Raw genomic sequence first — 22,197 nt, forward strand, 5'->3', positions numbered from 1 at the left:
TGAAGAGGAACAAAGTGGGGTCAGGGGTGTCAGCTGTGTGCCCATCAGTGGCCAACATCTGTGCCCTGAATTCAGCACAATGTGCTCTGAACACACACACACACACACACACACACACACACAAACATACACCTTCTACTATGATTCACTTTCTCTGCCTACCCCACCCTGCCCCCAGTAGCGGCTGTTTGCCCACTGGCCTTATGGCTAATCTTCAGGATTAGTCACACAGTGGGCCAGACATGGCTCACACTGAGAAGCCCACCATCCCTAAAAAAGCCCCCTGCCCAATCACATTCTCCCCCTTTCAGGTATTAATGGGGTCTATTTTAACAAAAAAAAAAATCCACACCCACTTCCACACACTTAACATACTCACAGTAGCACACACACAACATCCTCTTAGCCAATTATATGTGATTTTCTGAAGAGCACAGGGGCCTGTGGGCAAACAAAGAGCTCAAATCTTTGGCGGGGAAAAGAAAGGAAAACTAAAAAGCAGTGTGGAAGATCTCAGCACCTGATTAGAGGATCACTAAAGGCAGCCATTTTAAAACGGGGGACCTTTCATGGTCGAGTGAAGTAATGTCATCGAGAAAAAGCTGCTTACTCAAGAATCAGCACCAAATGTTGAGCCACCAAAGCAGGAAATTCCCCCCAAAACTCACTGTACTATATCTACTACTGTAGTATATCTCTAAAAGAAAAACAAAGTAAATTAAAAAAAAAAGCGTTTTATTAAATATTTAAACACAATTTATATTATTAGTATTTGCTTTATTCACTTGTTTATCCGGAGGCAAAAAGAAGAAGTGAAGCACAGGCATTATCAGAACAAGTTGCAGAAGAGGATGTTCACATTAATCATTTCTAATCAATACAGATCCGCCTTAAGTGCTACAATAATTTCTACAGTAATGTGTTCTGTGCAAATAAAAATATACAAGTATTGGTGTGGGGCCAACAGCCAGCAACAAATGAGTTATTTAAGTTTCTAGAGCAATTAGTGGATGCTGCAATCTGTATGCAGATCGAAACATACAGAGAACTGCAGTCTAGTTCTACATGACACTGTTAAGACAATTAGACGAAGCAGTGTCCGCCATAATTTTTAGCAGTTGGTGCTGTAAAAAGAGTTGTGTTACACCTCAGAAAGACCTCAATTTGTTTCCTGTAAGACAAAAACAGTGGGCAGGAGAAAGGAAAAAAGAACAGCTGAACGAAAGAGAAGGGAAAAAAAAGAACAGTAGCCGAGGCGTCTGATGGTGTAAGGGCCCGTGTCTGAAAGGGCCTCATTGTGCAGAGACGACAAGATATTGGGTTACAGGTGATGGGGGCTCTGCCTCAGCTTCCTACGCACAGCCTTTAAAGCAGGGCCAGTCTGGGGATGCAGGCATAGCACCAAAATGGCTCCTCCGTCAGCAGCTCCACTTAGCCCAGCGACCCGGGGAAAGGTGGGGGTCAGCGCGCCCACACAAAGCCCCCACAGGAACGGCCTGGCACCGGGACAGGGCCTGGAGAGACGCGTGTACCTGCTGCCCCTGCCCTGAGATCACAGGGCGGACCATTCCACAGAGTGGAGCAGATTCTGATGGCCATGTTGAACATTTGAAAAACATTTGATAAATAGAGTCTGATTCATTGGCCAAGAATGTAACACACACAAGGAAGCTGTGTGCTGGGTATGGACATCTCGCATTCAGTGAACATAGCAGATCATTCAAATTCAAAAAACTTTATTTCTCCCCGAGGGGCAATAAAAAAGCAGATACACAGAAATACCTAGAATTTCTAGACCCACTTATCCAGCTCAGGACTGTGGACATCAGTTCACTGCAGGGTGAACTTAGCATCACCAGTTCATCTATCCAGCTTGTTTTTGGACTGCGGGAGAAAACCAGAGCACAAAGAGGAAACCACGTAAACACAGGGAGACTGTGCAAACTGCACCCAAAGCAGTAGTGAGGACCACTGCACCCCAGTGTTTGAGTGTGCACGCTCGTGTGTACATGTGCACATGCAGACCAGTGTGTGAGTATTCTGGCGTTCTGAGGCGGGGAATGTTGATGTCGTTCGTCGCCCTCTCGTCTGTGCAAACGGATCCTGGGAAGGAAGAAAGGCGGCAGCCGAGGCGTGAGATTGATTCTCTGTGCTGCACATCCATCTGCATAGCTGCAATACCGGCACAGGCGCAATGAAAACAGCAGAGCACCCCCACACCCACACACACACACAGACAACACACCCCAACCCTAAAACACAGCCCTGAACAGAACCCCGCAGGGAAAAAAAAAACTCTGACAGCAACAACAAACAAAGGACTTTATATGCAATTCAACACTGCCGGCATGTTTGGGGTACAAATAGAGGTTCCTGAACACCAAACATTCCAGCGTGCATGTCTAAAGAAGGGGTCAGAGGTGCACCCTGAGCATAAATAATGGTCAGGTCAATGCCTCAACTTCCTGCACAGGGATCCAGCACAGCATATTTGTAAAGGGCTGTTTGAAACTATGACGTAGCAGAGTTCAGCAGACATAAGATCATAATTTAAGACAGACACAGAACATTTTAGAATCCATCTGTTATCCAGGGGTTGGCAAAATGGGATAAAACTCACTGTCTTACTGCTTTATTGTTGTATCTGCATCGTAGTTCAGAATGATCTTTCTGATAATACTTTCTTTCTGGTCATGTAATTACAATTCATAAATACAAAACAAGGAAAATAACAAAAAATATGATGATATCACATGGATCACGCTATCATGAGACAATTTTGTGGCCGTTGTAATCCCCAGAGATAAAGACTGGCTGAGTGTATGACCAGAGGGAGGGGAGTGAGTGGGGTGATGTAAGACCCCAAAAAGCCTCCTGTCTGTAACATCAGCACGCTGAGAACCCACAGGACACAAAAGAGGCTGCCGTCAGAAACAAACCAAAGAGAAGATCTAGCATTTCCCCAAGACAGGAGCCAGGCTAATGCACAGCTGACACGAGCTGTCATCGTGTGGCAGGACGAGCCGAGAGCAGCGCGGAGCAAAGAGGAGGAGAAAAATGGGGGCGCAGGAGAAAGGGAGAACACGGTCTCACTAGCAACAAATTCCCACAGTACCACACACAAGCACACACACACCAAATGCAACACTACAGGCACACACGTGAATACTGATGCTTCACATACTTTAAAATATCATGCATTACAAAGTGACACAAGTAAGGATTGCACATACATCCCATAATCCCATACACAAGTAATGCAAACTATATGCATATGCAATGCACTGTGCTGCAAACACTGCACAAATATATTACACAAAGATGTGTAATTACACAAATAATGCAATTTGAACATTAAATCCACAATTCCATACACGTGCACACAAATGCACACTGTGTATGGGATTTGTATATATAGTAGACAAACACTGCAAAAACATGTAAAAACTATTTACATATTACTCAAAGATGTAGAAGCTATGACACACATAAAAACAGACTGCAGCGCACACAGTTACGTACATGTGCACACATAAACACACACACACACACACGCGTATTGTTTACACATACAGTCACGCTTTGACTAATACATACATAGACACTAGGCACACACACACACGCACAAGCCCATAAGTCACATTAATCACCCATTTAGTAGCAGGAGGGATTTTCCCCCTCCTCTGTTCTTTCATGATAGATCCGATTTCTCCACAGTTGAATTAGAGCAGCCTTGCAATTTCATTCACATGGATGCAAACTGAATAGTCTGTGTTTGAAGGAAAGAGACAAATCAATTGAAGGAAATGTTTACCTTCATTTTTAGCTCTGTCTACATAAAGAATTATTTTATGCAGAAAAGGTGGTGTGCGCCTGGCTGGCTGGCTGGCTGGCTGGCTAGCTGGCTTTCCACTAGGTGTCAGTGTGCTTTGCCGCTGCTTTTGGATTGTCGGTTCGCAGGAAACACAAAACAAAGGTACTGCTGATCCAGGTTTACCTGCTCACGGGTGCATTTAAGGTACATAGGAAGCCGAGCAGCCGAGTCGGTCAGCTGCTCCACCGGCCCTCACCATCACCCTCGAGCCGCTTTGACGACAGGGATACAGACACGGAGATTAACATAAGAAAAGGTTGCATGTCTTTGGCTGTAATGAAAGCACGGACACTAGCACTAGCGGCAGCCCAAGCTCACCCTCGACAAGTGGCCCCGGGATAAAGGAGAGTCACTTTAGTGGAACACAAAAGAGCCTCACAAAAAGGAGCACTGGAGCAGACACGGCAGCTGATACATATATAAACACCGCTTTACCGTGTTGCAATACATTTTAGAGCAGAATTCCGACATATATCTGATATCAAGTGATGGAAGTGTCTGCTCTGATCATATTGGTTTAGCCCTTTGTCCATGAGACACACCAGCTGCGAGACACATGGGAACACAGGGTGTAAAAATTGTTCAGTTATGCACTGATTTGCTGTAACACTTGACTGTGCCTTTGATATTATCTGTACATGCAATTACTATGAGACATAAATGAAGTTCACACAGGTCAGATGTGAACTGCTACTGCAACACTACACGTTCACTTTTACTAATGCAGTGCTTAGCATTACCTTCATGGTAATACAATAACATATTTTCGCTGAATGGATCCAGGTTAAGGACATAGGAAACTCCTTCTTAGCTTTGTTTGGGGCAGTGGTGGCCTAGCGGTTAAGGAAGCGGCCCCGTAATCAGAAGGTTGCCGGATCACACACTGCTCCCCGGGCACCTGTCATGCTGACCACTGCTCACTCAGGGTGTTGGGTTAAATGCAGAGGACAAATTTCACTGTGTGCACCATGTGCTGTGCTGCTGTGACAATCACTTCACTTTACACTTTCCTTGGCCACAGGTCTATCGGTGTCCTCATTAGCTATCAGAATTTCACTTACAATCAGCAATTCTCTTCACAATCGCATTTAAGACCTTGCTTTCTCTCTCCAAGACGTGGAAAACTTCCTGTTAACTCCAGACCACATTGTAAGGCCAGAGACACTGAATTTAAAAAAACGCTTGAAACCGATACACATACACGGGCTGATTAAAATAAGACAGAGATGCACCATGGGGGTCAAGCTGAGGTCACTGTGATGGACAGGCATACAAACCCCAGGCCGGGTTAGCAGTGTGCCAGTGACCAGCAAGGCTCAAGTTTTATACTCAGGTCTCCTGGAAGCAGCCAGTGTTCCCTAGACTGTAAAGAAGAATAATGTCCCACAAGTATTTTTACATGCCAGCATATTTTTAAAAAAAAGTAGCATGGCAGAGCATTCAGATTTCTCCTTAAAGTTGAAGAACACTGTGGCACCTAGTTGTGGGTGGAATATATTACCCCAGAGGGACCAATGAGAGCATTCTGACCAGCTGCAACACTGTCTGGTTTGGGAACAGCACCACATTAGAATGCAAGACCCTACAGTGGACAGTGAGGACAGCTGAGAATCATTAGAGTCTCTCTTCCCTCCATAACGGACATTTACACCACACACTGCAACAGGAAAGCAATCAGCATTGTGAAAGACTCTACACACCCCTCAGATGCACTTTTCACCCTCTTCCCATCCGGAAAAAGTTACCAAAGCATTCAGGCCCTCACTGCCTGACTGTGCAACAGTTTCATCCCAAAGGCCATCAGACACCCAAACACTCGGGGACTTTCCTCTTTGAACACACACATTCTACCTTCTTATGTACAGTACATTATATTTCTTATGTACAGCTCTATTATATTTCTATTACAGTAGCATTAGCAACTTTTTACTTTTATCCCTACTTGGCATCTTCATTATTCATTTCACTGGTTTTTAGCAATGTCTGTCTTCTTTTTGATTTGTTTGATTTAAAAGTACCCTTGCTCTGCCAAAGTGCACATGTGTGACCGACAAACATCCCGACCGATACATCCAATGCTTGTTGGTCATACATGTGCACTTTGTCAGTTTGTGACCAGGTTCCAGAGAAATATTGTTTCGTCTCACTATGTATTATTTAAAATGTATGTAGCTAAAATGACAATAAAGCTGACTTGAACTTGATCTTTCAATATTTGGTCTTTGAGGTTTTGTGTGTTGGCAGCAGAAAAAAAGGGCAAATATAGAGATTTGAGTAGCTTTGAAATAGCATCTCCAAAACTGCAGCTCTTGTGAGATGTTCCTGGTCTGCAGTTGTCTGGGGTGGTAGTAGTCCGGTGGGTAACACCCTCGCCTATGAACCAGAAGACCACAAAGTCACAGGATCAAACACCACTTACTACCATTTTGATTGTAAGATGCTCTGGATAAGTGCGTCTGAAAAATGCCATAAATGTAAATGTAGGACCTACCTGCAATGTCAGCAAAGACTCGCTTATGCATATGGGAATTGAAGACTGGCTCATGTAGCCCAATCCAATAGAAGAGCTGAAGACCGGTCAAGGTCCACCAAACACTTAGAATGAGAACATGAAGCGGGTGTCACACTTGCTTTTTGGTGTGTTTGCGTCACTGACCTTGTGAAGACATGTACTATGGGATAAAGCCAAACTTGATGCTTTGGTCAGTGTTCTGCTGCCTTGACTCCGACATTCATGTAGCGGTTACTTTGACACATTCAAATGACATTCCATCTCCAACCAAGCATCTGTGGTATATGCTGGTAAAACAAGTCCAACACGTACATGACAAGTACATACTATATTTCAAGAATTTCAGGAAACCTGTTACTAAAAGCTTTAGTAAACACTCCAATAGGGCAGGTGTTGCACTTCTATCCCTCAGCCATTCTCTACTTTGCCCCTGGGGAGCAGGTGTGCTACTCTGTCCCCAAATCCTCTCTTCCCGGCCAACGAGGAGGAGAGTAGTGTAATGTGAACCCCTGGCCAGGTTTCATGCGGGGACAGGTGGGCTGTGAGGTGACCCTTTTGTGACCCCCTTGCCTCTAGGCAACCATCTACAGCCCATCTGATTCTTCCACACATACTGCCCCACATCTTTGTGTATCATGAGGACCCCCTGCTCCTCCTGTCCCTCGACCCCCCAGGGGAGTGGCGTGGTGGGTGAGGTCTACAGAGGGGCCTCAGTGACACCCGACCCAGCAGAGCCGACCAAACGCTTTGTTCTGTGGCTCGGACGACACAATGAGACAGGGCCGGCTTTCAGTGGGAGACCAGGACCAAGCATTTGAAAGATCCGGAAGGCCAGGACCAACTGGTCATCTGATCCCAGCAACTGTAGTGCTTTCTTTCTCACCAGCACTGCTTTTTCGTGAACCTCTTTCTCACTCCCTCACTCACCATCTCTGCTCACAAAGGAGCCTCCCCTCCACCCACTGTTGGCCAACAACTGTGCAAAATCGCCAATGGCCGCCTAATATTAAACATGTTTACAACGCAAAGCCAAATGGAACCTACCGCTCAGCAGCCTACGTGTCTGAGTAGGTGCCTGTGTAGGAGGGAGATAAAGATCACACAACGACGTTTTGCAGAGTGAACCATTATCAGGATTAGTGAGGGACGAATGAATTAATTTTATACAGAAAATAAACACAAACAATCTCGGGAGTGTGTGGGTCATCTGGAGCAGTGCGCTTATCAGCAGTCTGTTGGTTGTGGAGTGGGTCGCAGGGTAAATGGATTTTTAACATTGCCCCATCCCCCAGCCTGCAGTCCTCAGATAAGCACACCAATCGACCCACGGCCCAGAACCAACAACTTCACAATATCACAGTCAAATACAGAATGACCTAATCTTATACAAGTGACTTTCAAGGGATTCACATGCCTGTGCCTTTAAGATCACTCGTCATGTCATTGCTAGCAAAAGAATTGGAACGTACCAAGCATTTTTGACTAAACTAATGCTAAATGTCAGACTCTGCAAATCTTGCAGTTATTTCTAAAAGCTGACTTAAAGCAAAGTGGATTTTCTTCATGCAAAAACATGCGAGTAATAATTAATATCTGATGGTGCTTGGACCTTTTCTCATAATACCAGGCAGCTCTGTGTCCCAGCTGGGCTTCATTTGCAATGGATTAAATTCTCCCCAAAAAAAGAGAGAACTGTTTACTCTGTCAGTCAAATACATATAAAAACTCTGAACAAACACACAGACAGGCTTGAGGGTCCAAAAGGCCACGATATAGTCCTGTGAAAACAAACAAAATGGTTGTTCATTTGTTTGGAGAGGGATCAAAACCAAAATGGAAAAGGAACCCAATCAAACGTAAAATCAAGCCTGGCAGGCCGAACGTGAGCACAGTTTACAGAAAATATCCACAGACGCCCGGGCACATCACTGCCAAATCAATCCTCTGTTCTCTGAGGCGCCGAGATCCGCGATCGGGTCCCTCTCTCGGCCAGGTAGGGTGTGAGAAGGGAAAGAGGGTTTAGATTCCATGTGCTGCACACACAGAGAAAATACCCCTGAGAGGTCCTGAGACTGAAGCATTGTCCCTTCCACATCCTCTCCTTTGTGTTGTCCTGTATGGGGCCTGGACAATGACAGTGTCCCCCTGTCTAAAACTGGCTCTGTGGGAGACACCGCCCATTTGCTGGACCGGAGGGAAAACAGTACTGTTTACATGTACAGTAGCACCTTCTTTACAATGCAGTCGCATCAGTCCAATTGCAATTGCTACTGGAAAGAATATGATAATATCTCAAAAGCCAAGACATTTAATTAAATTTGACTTCAAAAATGCTAATCAATCTGTCTAAATCGAAGGGCCCGGTTTTCATGGTGCTAAATAATAAATATGTTGTATAGTTTTCTGTCGGATAGTTTTCTGTCTTGGAGAATGGGAAATAATCCAACCTGTTTTTGTTGCAATTATTTCTGTCACAGCAGATGTTTTTATAAGACCATAAGCATGTTTTATGATGCATGGTATGTTTTCCCAAGTTCGTTTTCTGCATATTCATCAGTTAAAGCAAACAAGAACATGCTGTTGGGTTGACAATTTCTCTCAACAAGAAAGCAAGACAAACCCTCCTCCTTTTTATGTGTATTTGTTGAGAAAAAAACACAGGGTTCCTTTGACAAACACAAAAGAGCCTGTCCTGGTTTTTTTTTTTAATTAAAAATTATTAGATGGACTTGATGTCTAGAATAATAGCATCTGTTAAATGCAAAGTCTCTTAATGAATCAGGTCACTGGACAATGTTCCTTTTATTATCAGCATTGCTTCCTTTTCAATTTGGAATTTCAAGACTTATGGGGACATTTCTGAGTAATAGTCAAATTTACCCACACATTATATGTGAACAATAATTAAATAAATTGTGCCCCATATCTGATAAGTACAGACCACGCCTTCATCTTAAGCAATTGCTTGTGGTTCATGTAAACTGTGCAGGTGCACACAATTGTTGTGTCCTTGTTCTAACATAATACGAGGGTTAAGCCCCGGTACACGCAGTTACGGCATTGTGCCACAGAAATCAATACGGTTGCATGACCTGAATTTTTCCTTCAAATCGCCATCTGCGCAGCCGGTGCAAGTCTGCAGAATAGCACAGGCAGGCGGAAAGGAGCACAAACCATCTAGATGATACCTGCACACACAACTGAAAACAGGGGGACCTCAGTTTCGGCCCTTTCTCCCTGCTCCTTTCTTCCAGGGGAAATATCGACACTATCAGACTTGGTATCTCTGTGCTGTTTTGTCTCGAGGTTTGGCGCCTGCTCGTGTGACAGAAGTCAACGGTGCTGGTGTTACACAAAGTCATTCAGCTGCGCTGACACACACAGGAAACACAACACCAGCCTGGCAATTATGAAGGATCGGCTCTGAGAGCGGACGCGCCGGAAAGGAGTGCAGATTTTTTATCCCAAACGCTCCCTTTGAGAAATCGCCGTGAACAAAAAACACGCCGGTACACTTCCCTTTCTTTTCATCCTGCTTCTTTTTCGATCATGCAATCTCGTTCTTGTTTTTGGCACACCTTTAGACAAAGTGTTTCCAGCATTTGGGGAAAGTAACTTTACCCTCTAAAAACCAGACACGCAGGCACAGTGATAATGGGGTGATTATTCTGCAAATAAGAAATGACATGAAAATAACATATTGTCGTAAACCTGTACTCGATTGGACTGTGGGATTAAACTGGAGAACATGGTTTTCCAGCGTCACACACGGAACGTTCCCTGGTAGACCCATAAACACTAAAAAGTCTCAAGGAGGATTCATCTGACCATTTTACCACCACAGGTCATGCTACATGTTCACAATTGGAAGATGGGCATACCCAAATTCAAAAGAACATCTCACACATCCCTCATAAATCCTTAGATATGTGCCTCATTTGAAAGAGTGAGAAATGAGCCGCATAGGATTTTATTTCTGCTTGCTTTATACATCACCAGCTTGTGATTTTTCCAGTGGAATTCAACAAATGCAAATATACAGTGTTTAAACAAAGCTAGAATAGTGGCACCCAACAGGTTAAAATCACTTATTGATTCAATACATGATCCTGAGAAAAAGAAGTAAATTAAATCATTCATTAAAAAAATGATAAAATTTGTGGCACTCGAGTGTGTACCAAAAATTTGAGTCATAACAATAATCTTGTTTATGAATGCGACTGGACTAACAACGTCTGGCCCTGGCACTCTCACAGGAAAGGGAAGTCATAATTAGAACTTGGATGAAGTTGGACTGAGAAGGAAAGGGTGGAGCATGGGTCTAGGGAGGTCAAAGACAGCCATTTAGAGGTGGACGGGTGGGGGTGGGGGGACGAGGAAGCGAGATGAAGCATGACGTCTGCGTTTTACTGTCCTCCCAGACATTTTCTCAGGCTCCAGAGCCATGGTGCCACAGAGAGGGCTCTGTGCTGGACATACTGGAGGTCAAGGCCAGAATGAGAGCACCATCTGCATGGAACTGCCGCCGCACTGGGCTCAGGGCAGGGATGGGCTGGGACCGGGCCAGGGGTCAGGATGTGAGGCTGTGAGGGGTGCACCATTCTCTAAATGAAAAGTGTGTGTTTATGAGCAAAAGAATAGGTTCTTTATGCACGATTGATGAGGGTGGGAGAGTCAGACAGACATCTGCAGTGGTGGTAACTGTCTCTTGGCTCCCCTTCCTCCTCCCATCCTGTGTTCATCTACAATACATCTACATGTGGTTTTCAGACGGACATCCCGTCATTAACCCTGCTAACCCAGTCCAAACCTAGACATTGTACGTGAGAGCTTGACATTTTTAGTCGACTGATGGACAGTTGGGCCACAACCACAGTACATGCAGTTAGCTTTTCCACATCTCTGCCAGGACCTTATATGGTCAAGCAAAACACCCACGTCTCTCTTCGCATCCCTCAGTGGGCAAATAGCTGACGCTGCACTCTGGCGGCTTATAAATCTTCAGAAACGTCACCTTCTGAGGTCCTGAGTAGAGGCCATGTTATGGTTTGCATTCTTTCTCAGCCGATTCTTGATGGCAAGGGTTGCTACAGTATTAATAGGGTGGTTGCTGCCCTCAGAGGGCATTGTGACATCATTTTGCCAGTAAATGCAAAGTTCATTATGACAGAGGGGGCCCAAACTTTTAACCTTTTTGTGCATCACTTGGTGATCATTCTCTGTTTAAAGCTACAGTGACGTGGTATTAATTTCCTGCACACAGCAAGCCAAAGCATGTGAGTGCCTGAGCTGAAATGTCTGTTATGCTTCTTAACTTTATTCCAAGTCTTAAGTGTTTGATTGTAATAACACTCTTATACATTTAAGCAGCACAGCAAGAATCACAACAAAGACCTGGCACTCTATTCTGCTTTTACGTGACTCTTGTCATGTCAAGGAAAACCAGATGAGGCAGTCAGAGAGTCTGAGACACAAGTGCCTAATCCCTCTGTCCAACAGCCAAGGTAACAAGAGCCAAAGAACTGTGTGGGGTATCGTGTTCTGCTCGGATAAAGATCAATTAAGATCTGCTACATGATGGTGGTTTGAAAGGAGTACACTGTTTGGAAAGAAAGCAGGAGCTTATGTCCTGTTGGCTGATCCTGGAATAAATAATATAATTACTGATGGGTACCAGACCAATAACAACCAAAAAAATGTTTATTGCTCATTATAGCGGCAAGTTTCACAAAGAAATATGTGTGAAGTAATGCATTGTATGATTTTGGGCAATCTCAGACATTCATGGCAATATCTTTGGTTCTGACTCGACTGTGACAGCAAAGCTGGCTAAGGTAATGCACAAGTAATCATAGGATTTAAGTAAGTGAGTACTTCATGTTATAAATTTACATTTATGGCATTTAGCAGATTATAATCAGTAGTTACAGGGACAGTCCCTCTGGAGACACTCAAGGTTAAGTGTCTTGCTCAGTGACACAATGGTAGTAAGAGTGGTTTGAACCTGTGACTTTATGGTCTCCTGGTTCATAGGTGAGCTACCACCACCACTAGATCCCTACGATCATCCAGGACTACATTAAATGTATATTCAATTTTGTAATTGATTTCACTTAGCCAGTGCTGACATCTTCAGCGAGGCGTTCAGGCTGCTCCACTCTTCTAGTGAAGGAACACATCATGATGGACAAGCGGAGTCACAGGAACGCCCCCATGCCTCTGTCACAGCCAGACAGAACCTGACGTTAGGATCACTAATCCGGCTGCAGACAGGCAGAGGAGTTTACAGATAAGCTTCATGCCACAGCAGGGCAGAAGAAGCAGAACGAGAGCAGAAAAGAAAGAAATACAAATAGCATGGTGACAGCTAGTAAATGTGTTCAGGCTGTGTAAGTGTGAACACACAAACACACACAACAGTGGTTCAATCGCAGAATCACAATCAAGCCATATGTACAGTATACATATGGCTTTCTTTCCTGTTTTCCGTAGATCAAGCCTCAAACTAAAAGCATTTTTCGAAAGCATGACTTTTAGTCTAGGACTTACACTTAATCCATGAACAGGAAACTGCAACAAACAGCAAGTATGGTATTAATGGAAGTGCATTGTGAACATGTAACAGGTTTCCAGGTGTTACAGGGCAGAAACTGTTCCTGTGTCGACTATTTCTAGTTTGCAGAAGTTCGAAAAAACATTACAGGAGCGGTAATATCTCAATTGGACATTCACTCCCGGGGAGAACTTTCCAACATTGCCGCTTACGGTGGAGATCGCTTCTTCGTCCGCGGTCCTGGGAACAGATGACTTCACTGTCCAATCAGTGTTGTGCCCCCACCCACTACTATAACTGGAGCTGAGCTTGAAGTGATGCAAAAATTAAATAAATAAAACAAACCAGGAGGCGGTGAGCACCAGCAGAGGAGTTGAGAGGCAGAAGTTCAAAGAAGCCCATTCGAGCAACATGAAAGTAGGTTGAAGTACTTTGGGGGCAGCATGGAGAGAAGGAGGAAAAATAGTCAAGAAAAATAAACCACAGAAAAACAACGATTGTCTATCGAAAATGCTTTAGAACAGACTTACTGTGGCACTTCAGGTCAAGTACAAAATACAAATGAAGAATAAACCATACCATGGCCCAGAAACATGGTAAGGATCATGTTGTGTACCATCTCCCCTGTACCATCCCACACCTACTGGATACCAGCACAACCTTCACTGTTCCCCTTTGTTCCCCTCCCCACAGCTTCAGCACCATGGATTCACCCAATGGAAGCCTTTGGGCAAATGGACGTAGAACCTGGATCGGCGGACGACAAAGAAAACGATGAAAATGTGTTGCTTGTGCAGAAATTGAGTATAAAGATTGCGTCAGTCTCATCTAACATAAACGCTGACTAGATGTTAGAAACTCTCATTTCAGAACCATTATCAGAAAGTGGGTGAGACCACACGCATGCAGACCAGTTTATGGACACAAGCACACGCACACACACACACACACACACACACAAGTGGTGTGTCCTGCCAGTCTTTCCACACCCATGTCATTATTACTCATTAAGAAAACAGCAGACCACCAACACTGTTGTTTTTCACTGGAATTGAGCGGGTTCCGTCTTTCAGCCCCGCGAAACAAATACATTCAGTCAGCATTACATAATGATGCCCCACAGGGGTGTTGTATTCCAGCCCCCAGAGTATTAAAGTGAGCTCCCAGGTAGATCGCGGCCAGGTCAGGCTTTCAGATCTTGCCCCAAAACGTTTACATCACTGGAACGGAGAAACTGCGGAGGATGGGCGGTTTCCTCGAGGCTTTCATCAGCACTGTCCATCCACTCAAGGCAGTGTTGCTTCTAGGGAGCAAAATTAGGCATCCAACATCAAGCCAACATGGCTTGTCATCAGATGTCATCAGAACTCTCCAACCATATCTAAAGGGCTTGATAAATTTGTCGACTAACATCGTTTTTTTTTTTAGCCAGTCCAGCATGTTGTCTTGCTGCAGGACTGAATTGGAGCTTCACTCTTACCTCGCTGGTCTCAGACAGTGGCCCATAAAACCCCCCAGACAGTATAGATCATCGCACATCTGACAGGCTAACAGGTGTCTACCGTACCTGAAACCGATAGCCTCTCTCTGTGGTGTTCCTCAAAAGAGGATAAAAGAGAGACAAAAAAGCTGGTAAAAGAGTGTGTGCATGTAATACAGATGATTCTGTCGATTTGGTGTAGCGTAACAGTGACAACAAAAGGGAATGGAAGTTGCCCCTTTATGCTCAGTGTCTCATCAGGGAGTTGGAGGAACGGGGCGTCTCGACACAGAAATGGTCCACGTGTGGAAAGCCATCCCATGGGGGAGCATCAGAACACTGCCGCGGCAGGCCAAACATTTCCTGCAGAAGCCATCACGTCTCCGCAACATCTGCAAGAACACTCGGCCAACCAACGCGACCCGGGCCCCTGCGTTTTCAGCCGACGCTAATCCCGGCAATATAACTTCCCTCCAAAACTTCACAGCACTTTTGGACTCACATGTAAGCCGGGATAAGGCCCTGTAGAGCCGACATTCACTGCCGGGGATAAATGGCGGGATAGTGTAACGGAGCCAGACATTTTTAGTGCACGGGGTGTGCTTCCCCCTTGCAAATCATCAAGATAATCCGAGATGCCCATGAGATCAGTGGAATGTTCTTCGCTACAGGCTGGTATCGTTTGTTTGTTGCCGTGTCCTCGGGGCTTTCGGTGAAATGTCCGGGTTATAAAAACAGCACTGAGAGCTCTGACATGTTTGCTGATTGGTTAAGAGTTGCTTGAATTACACACTGCCAACTCTTTCGTGGGCTGGAGTGTCATCGTGCGTTCTTGAAATTATTTAGTTGACGTTCATATCCCAGAGACAAACTGGTAGTATAGAGTGAATTAAGCCTGTCAGTGATATACCACTCAACATTCAGAAAGTGTGTGTGCTGGTCTGGTTGCAATTGTTGTCCCAACTACTCTGAACTCCAACAGAACTTTTAAAAGTAATTATTTGTACAATTTATATACCTTCAGGCAAACCAGAAAGCCAATGTGCAGAGCAAAAGCTTCACTGGTCTACCACCTTGAATTCCTGGTTTCGCTGTCCCTTTGATTCATTTTTCTCCTTCCTTTCTTATGAACAGAAGTGACCTCAGTTACTTCGTGAGCAAACTGGCGATCAGAGCTAAACAAAGGATGCCCTTTGCTGTGCTGCGGGTGGTTTTGTGTTAAGTTTGAGGGCTTGGGGGGGGGTTGGTTTCTTGTTAATGAGGAAAGCTCTGAGTGCTGATCCCAACCAGGGGCTTACCTCTGGACATTTGATGCGGTTAATGATTCCTTTGGAGGATCCCAGTTCAGTACAATGTCCCAACTAGCACAATCAATGGAGATAACACAGCTCACAACGTGGGGGGGGGGTGGTGGTACATCAATAAGCACTTTGAGAAAGGCGCAGGGTCAGCTATTAACGCCGTTGCCGTCCTGCACCCTTCACACACTCGAAAGGGTCAAAGGTCACGCATCATACTTCAACAAATGATCCCATTCTTTTCTGGAACTGTTTGAATTCTTGCCAAAGACCGACCTACATTTAGCATTGCAGTGTATTTCTGCCCTGAGAACACTTCTAGCTGACCTTCTAATGACATACATTTGATTAAAGTGTGATATTGTCATCCCTGCTTTACAAAGTAGTACACCCAAACGTACACACACGCACACACACACACCTCATTTGTTCCTGCATATCTGCCAAGGCATTACAGGCCTGCGCAAGATCCAAGAAAAAGGAAAATGATTTCCTCTGTTTTCCTTTATTATTTCCAAGAGGCCAGAACTGGCTAACCCTGACCCAAAGAATGTCCACGCTTCATAAACAAACACCGCTAATCTCTGTGGTTTCGCGGGGAGGGAGGCCGCTGATGCTTTCCTGACCCAAGCCTTGTCAAATGGTCTGTTTCATCTCCTTTATCAGTCTAGAGAGCACGTAAAGATTACAGATGTCGGAGTTCTGTGACGAAACACACGCAGGCAATCAATTACAGAACGGACGCTACCGCAGTGTTTCTTTACACAAACACCACCCGTTTTATCATCTTCATACGGTCAAGGCATAAGGAGCTGCCAAGAACCGGAGTTTGTGAGTCTTGTGCAACCCGCAATGCATCTCATGTAGGGGTGGTAGTAGCCTAGTGGGTAACACACCAAGGTTCACTCCAGGGGGACTGTCCCTGTAACTACTGTAACTGTCCCTGACTGTAAGCTGCTCTGGATAGGTAAATGCAATCTCCCGTAAAATGCTAAAGCCTGAGTGACGGGTCATCCGTGGTCATTACAATGAGTGAATTACCACTCATTGGGTTTACATGTCCAGTTGACTGCAGATCCACTGCCTCTGCTGTTGTCCCTGATTGAAATGAGATTATCGGGCTAATAAGCGCATGGCAAAATCCACCCAAAGGCCAATGCATTAGTCAAATGTGATCTTATTTAGCACAGCAGTAATGTTTTTGTGAGTCATACAGAATGCCAGAAAAATGTTGAACTGTAGGAGAAATGTCCATTTAATTTGTGTCCCAGAGCCGCCTGCTTGTCTTAACCAGGTCTGAAGAAAACATGAGCCAGAGGGTGGGAGTTTCTGGGTGATGGGGGAGAGGAGGGGGAGTCCCAGAGCCTTTAATGTGCAAAGTGGACGCCCTTCCTTTTCTCTGTTCTCCCCTCTGGGGTTCTGAGAAATGTTTGGGGCACAAATTGACACCTTTGTGGGTACCGGGCCTATTAAAGTGCCCATTGAAGGCCAGTGAGCTGGAACCAATCCCTTCAGACCCGCACACCGGGACAGATCTGTTTAACGAAAGGACGTCCACCAACTGCACAGTTTCTGGAGATGCACACTTCTTCTAATGGCTTTATTTAGAGGGTTTTCTACAACTGATCATATAGCAACATAAATTGAGAGATTGAGGAAGATCAAGCAGAAAGGAAGATGATTTTAAAAAGGAGGGGCAATTGTATGCTGCAATAATACCTCAAAGGAGGGTCTATAGAAGACAGGGAACGATTTGACTCAGTTAATGATGGCACAGATGCCTCCATCTCTTCCCCTTATAGCTAATTAAGGGCAGAATGGATCAACAGCAAGGGAGCTAGACGGCTGAGAAAAAAAAAAATTAGCCCATGCTTGATGAATTCTGTGTCTCATTAGAACCTGTTGAATAACGCTGCTCTTTGATGGACTCACAGACGTGGTGTAAATTGTCCTAAATAGCCGTTTCGCTTAAAGGACAAACAAACTCCAGGCCGTGCCGGTCCGTAAGATTTCGGTTGGCAGAAATTAGCTGTGGTCTGGGAAGCAGATTACAGTCCTTTTTTTCCCTCTGGCGCACAATGGAGAACAGTGTCAAGCGACATTCATTTGGGCTTGTAAAAACCGAAGGCTAATAACAGGCTGCCAGTCCAAAGTTCAGCGCCGACTGTGAGAACAATTAGTGCTCGCTGGTCGAATTAAAAAGGGAGGAGAAAAGAATAATGAGATATGGCCGGACGCCCTCAGCAGCGAGCCATCAGCGGATTTACGGCCCACGGCTGGACTGTTTGGACTGACCAGAGCGCATAAGCTATAAAAAAGGAAAGGAAAAACCACTCTGCAAGGTGTCCTCAATGAAATAGTCTGCTATCAGAAAAAAAAAACATTAATGCATGAAGAAAGTCGAGAAGGGAAGAGTAGATTATGGGATGTCTTCCCAAAAGTGATTAGCCGGAAAAAAATCAGCCAGACCATAGAGTCCAGAGGAGATTTCTGGGTTAAAAGGGTCTGCCGGTGCAGAGATGGAAATCTCAGAAGAGCAATATAATGAAAATGTTCCCTTCTGCCTTTCAGTTCCTTTATCTTGGTTCCCTTCTCCTTCTCTCCTTTCCCGAGCACTCATGATCCCCCCCTGCCTCTCTTGTGCCTGTCTCCCCCAGACTGGATACAGAATACTCAACTATGATTTCAAAACACAAAAAAAGTTGCAATTAACATCTATAACTTATGTGCATTATGTCTACTGCAGATTTAAATCCTCTGCACAAATTGCTCTCTTTGGTCCCAGTCTTACTGAAGCATGAAACCTAATATTATTTTATATAGTAAAATGCTTTAATATGATGGCGAATGCAAACTTTGCAATGCTTCACCTGTTCTGGTTCCCTATAAATTATTGTTAGTGAAAGTGAAGTAGTTGTCATTGTGATACCCACAACGAAATGTGTCCTCTGCATTTAATCCATCACCCTTTGTGAGCCATGAAACCTCGGCGGTTTGGGATTTGAAACCACAACAGTTGGCTAATATGAACATTAGTATTAGTACATGAAAATTAATTTTATTCGCTGAATGCATATAACAGCTTATTTTAGACACTTGTTTATCCCCTATGATAAATCAAAAGGTTCCTTCATGGAAGTTTCGTATGGTCAACGAAAATTTTGCCATTTTTTAATCTCCACTGTACTAGCACTTTAAGATGATGGCTTAACTAAATATTTGTTCTCTTCCCAGTGAAGGCTTGATCTCCAGCAACAACAAAGATCAAAACAAGACAGGAGAACCCTACCGCCTCAAAGTGGGCCGTAAGTATTTTAGGCGTGTTTGTTTAAAATTCCCGTCTTTAGAACGACAGGCTAATTTGAATCAGGTTGAGCGTATTAAGGCTGAGTGCCTTAATGAGACTTGTAGAAGGAGGATAATTTCGCCCCGGTTCTGGGGAGCCAGGTATTGTTATTAAATTTGTCAAGCAAAGCACCCATGGAGCTCGCTCAGACTGTTTAAATTAGCTAATAGGAGCCAGGACGCCAGGGTCCTTTGGACCAGCATGCACTGCAGCAGCACCTCCAGGCAACAGTGTCTCTGTTTGTAGTGCCTACCTCTCCTGATGCATCTTTTTACAGCATGTTCTCATCTCCAGATGCAAGCCCTCGACCTGTCAGACTTTACAAACCCTTGATCAACAGTTTTTTTATGCTTTTTTTTATTCCCTCACTTGGGCTGTCACTTTCCCTCCATATTTTCTCCCTCTTCTCTCCCATAATCACCCTTCTCAGTTCCTGCGGTCTCTGGTGAGACAGATATCTATTTATCTACTGCGGTCACAAACAGCATCCATTAGCCGCCTGTTTACTTGTAAATGTCAACCCTCATAACCAAACTCAGGTTTGAGCACCATGAACTCCTTCCGTTCTGCCAGGAAGCCTTTACGGGAAGAAAGGAAGAGGGGAAAAGAGACATTTTGCTGCCTCTGCACTTCTGCAGCCTTACATTTCTCACAAATATTCACTAGAACACTTACTGGCCATCGCTGCTCACAAAGCCATTTTCCTTTTCATATTAGAAAGTTGCAAATTCCAAATTCCATTCACAGCAGACAAAAGCCCCCATAAGAACTCAAACGGCCAATCTGAAGTCTGAAACATCCCAATCATACCCCTAACCCTAATCCCCAGGGAGGATCTGGTTACACTAAATATGGGTTTTAGGGGTGGTCACAAGCCCGTCCAACTTATAAATAGTTTGAGTTCCTCTAGGATGTTGGCAAGGCTGGGCCTGGTCTGGTTGGTCGTGGGATTAGAGCCCATGCTTTAATAGGACTGCAGTTACGACCCTCCGCACCCTGCTACACCCAAATCTTTCAGAACCAGTTAAAGTTTTAACATAAACTCTTTCTGACCCAGGAGACCTTCATCATCATCCTTGTGTGAAAAGTGATATAACCATTCTTCTACCCAGACACATGAATCAATAGGCTACTAGTGACAATATAATCATAAGTAACCACCTTTTGGAGTGAAACAGGAAGTTGTTTGTAACATTAAAGGAAAATCAAAAAGATGAACATTCCACACAATGCGCTCGTCATTGCAAAATGTAAATCGTGCCGCATGACCTTCAGTCACCACATCCCAGTCCAACATCTGCTTGTAAGACTTTTCTTGAACTCATATGTTCTTGCTATGGTGGTATCCATCAATGCATTTTACCGTTTCTAGATTCTGAGTGAACGAACATCTTTGAAGTCTTATGTCCAATCTGAAGTCCAACATACAATATTCTATACTCCTTGGGGGAGTTCAGCAATGGGACGTGCTGCCTGCAGGACTTCCTCTGAGATCACGTAGGTCTGAGTTCTACAGTTCCTGTTTTAGGAACCGGAGAAAAGAAGAAGGCGTGAAAAGGAAGTGAAGAAATAGGAGAACAAGGAACATATACCTCACACCATAATCCGTAAATGGTTTAGATCACCAAGTTCATTGAATCACTGGAAAATTCTGTAAAAAAAAAAACAGACCTGCAAATAAAGGGCACTATTTTCAAACAGACACTAAGCACAGTGCAATGCACATAGTTCACTAGAGTCAAAGGTCAAATGATCCTCAGGATTTCCAAAAATATAGAGATATAGAGAAGAAGAAAAAAACACAATCTTAACTGATGTTTGCATATGTGACATATTGATTGGTGCAGGTGGGAAATCAATCAGACTCCTCCAGACCAGACCAGCAAAATGTGAAGTTAGTTTATCTTCCTGAAGATACTGATAAGAAGCCAGTGTTTTATTTTTATGTATTTATTTGTGTTAATCCTGAGGACACCTTTGACCTTACAGTACATTAAAAAATCTAAGAAATAATACCATATAACAATTTAGATTATCTAAAGACCATTTAATCCAGCCATCTATTCAAAATATTCCACAATTTTTTCTATTAGTCCTTTTTGACATCAATAAAGTGTAAAGTGAAGTGATTGTCACATGTGAAACACAGCAGCACTGCGCACACAGCAAAATTTGTCCTCTGCATTTAAACCCATCACCCTGAGTGAACAGTGGGCAGCCATGACAGGCGCCGGGGAGCAGTGTGTGAGGACGGTGCTTTGCTCAGTGTCACCTCAGTGGCACCTTGGCAGATCGGGATTCAAACCGGCAACCTTCTGATTACGGGGCCGCTTCCTTAACCGCTAGGCCACCACTGCCCCGCGACAGTCAACAAGGCAGGAAGCACTAATCATGTTAGACCTACAATGTCAGACAATAACCCTGGCCTTTCCCAGCTTTCAGAACAGAACGTTGGGGTCTTTTGTGGCAGCAGTCATACAGATGTTCCCACATGCACTGCAATCTTTCCATGCTCACTGCAAAGGATACGTTAGTGGCCTACAACACAAAACGGAGCTCAACGCTGTATTGTCACCCACACACAGCCACGTTTCGTGGTTGCCCACTGCTCATTAGGGCGTTATTGGCCTAGTGGGTAACACACTGGCCTTTGAACCAGAAGAACCAGGTTCGAACCCCATTAACTACCATCGTGTCCCTGAGCAAGACACTTAACCCTGAAGTTGCTCTGGACAAGGGCGTCATATAAATGCTTTAAATGTAAATGTGCTGATCAGCATAGTCAACAGCTACAGTTTCAACAGATGCTCCCTTTCTTCCGAGAAATATAATAACTCCAAACCTCAAAAGAGAAGCAGTTGCCTTTTATCATTCCCCGTTAATAAGGTCAGGATTAGTTCACTGATCTTCCCAAATGCTCTAGCAACAGCGGAGACAGAGAAGTGGGAATTATTGTCGCCATTACAAACAGTTCCTGAAGCCTTCAATAGCCCACATCTATATATTAGGAGTTTTAGAGTTGGGGGGGGGGGATAAATATTTCAAAGCTGTGCTAAGGCCAGCCAAGTAGACACTTTACAAATTTTTTAATTGTGTCTTTTGGCTCAATTGACCTGGGCCCAGAAACCAAACAA

This window comes from Denticeps clupeoides, chromosome 19 (assembly GCF_900700375.1).
Source record: "Denticeps clupeoides chromosome 19, fDenClu1.1, whole genome shotgun sequence".
Classification (NCBI taxonomy): Eukaryota; Metazoa; Chordata; class Actinopteri; order Clupeiformes; family Denticipitidae; genus Denticeps; species Denticeps clupeoides.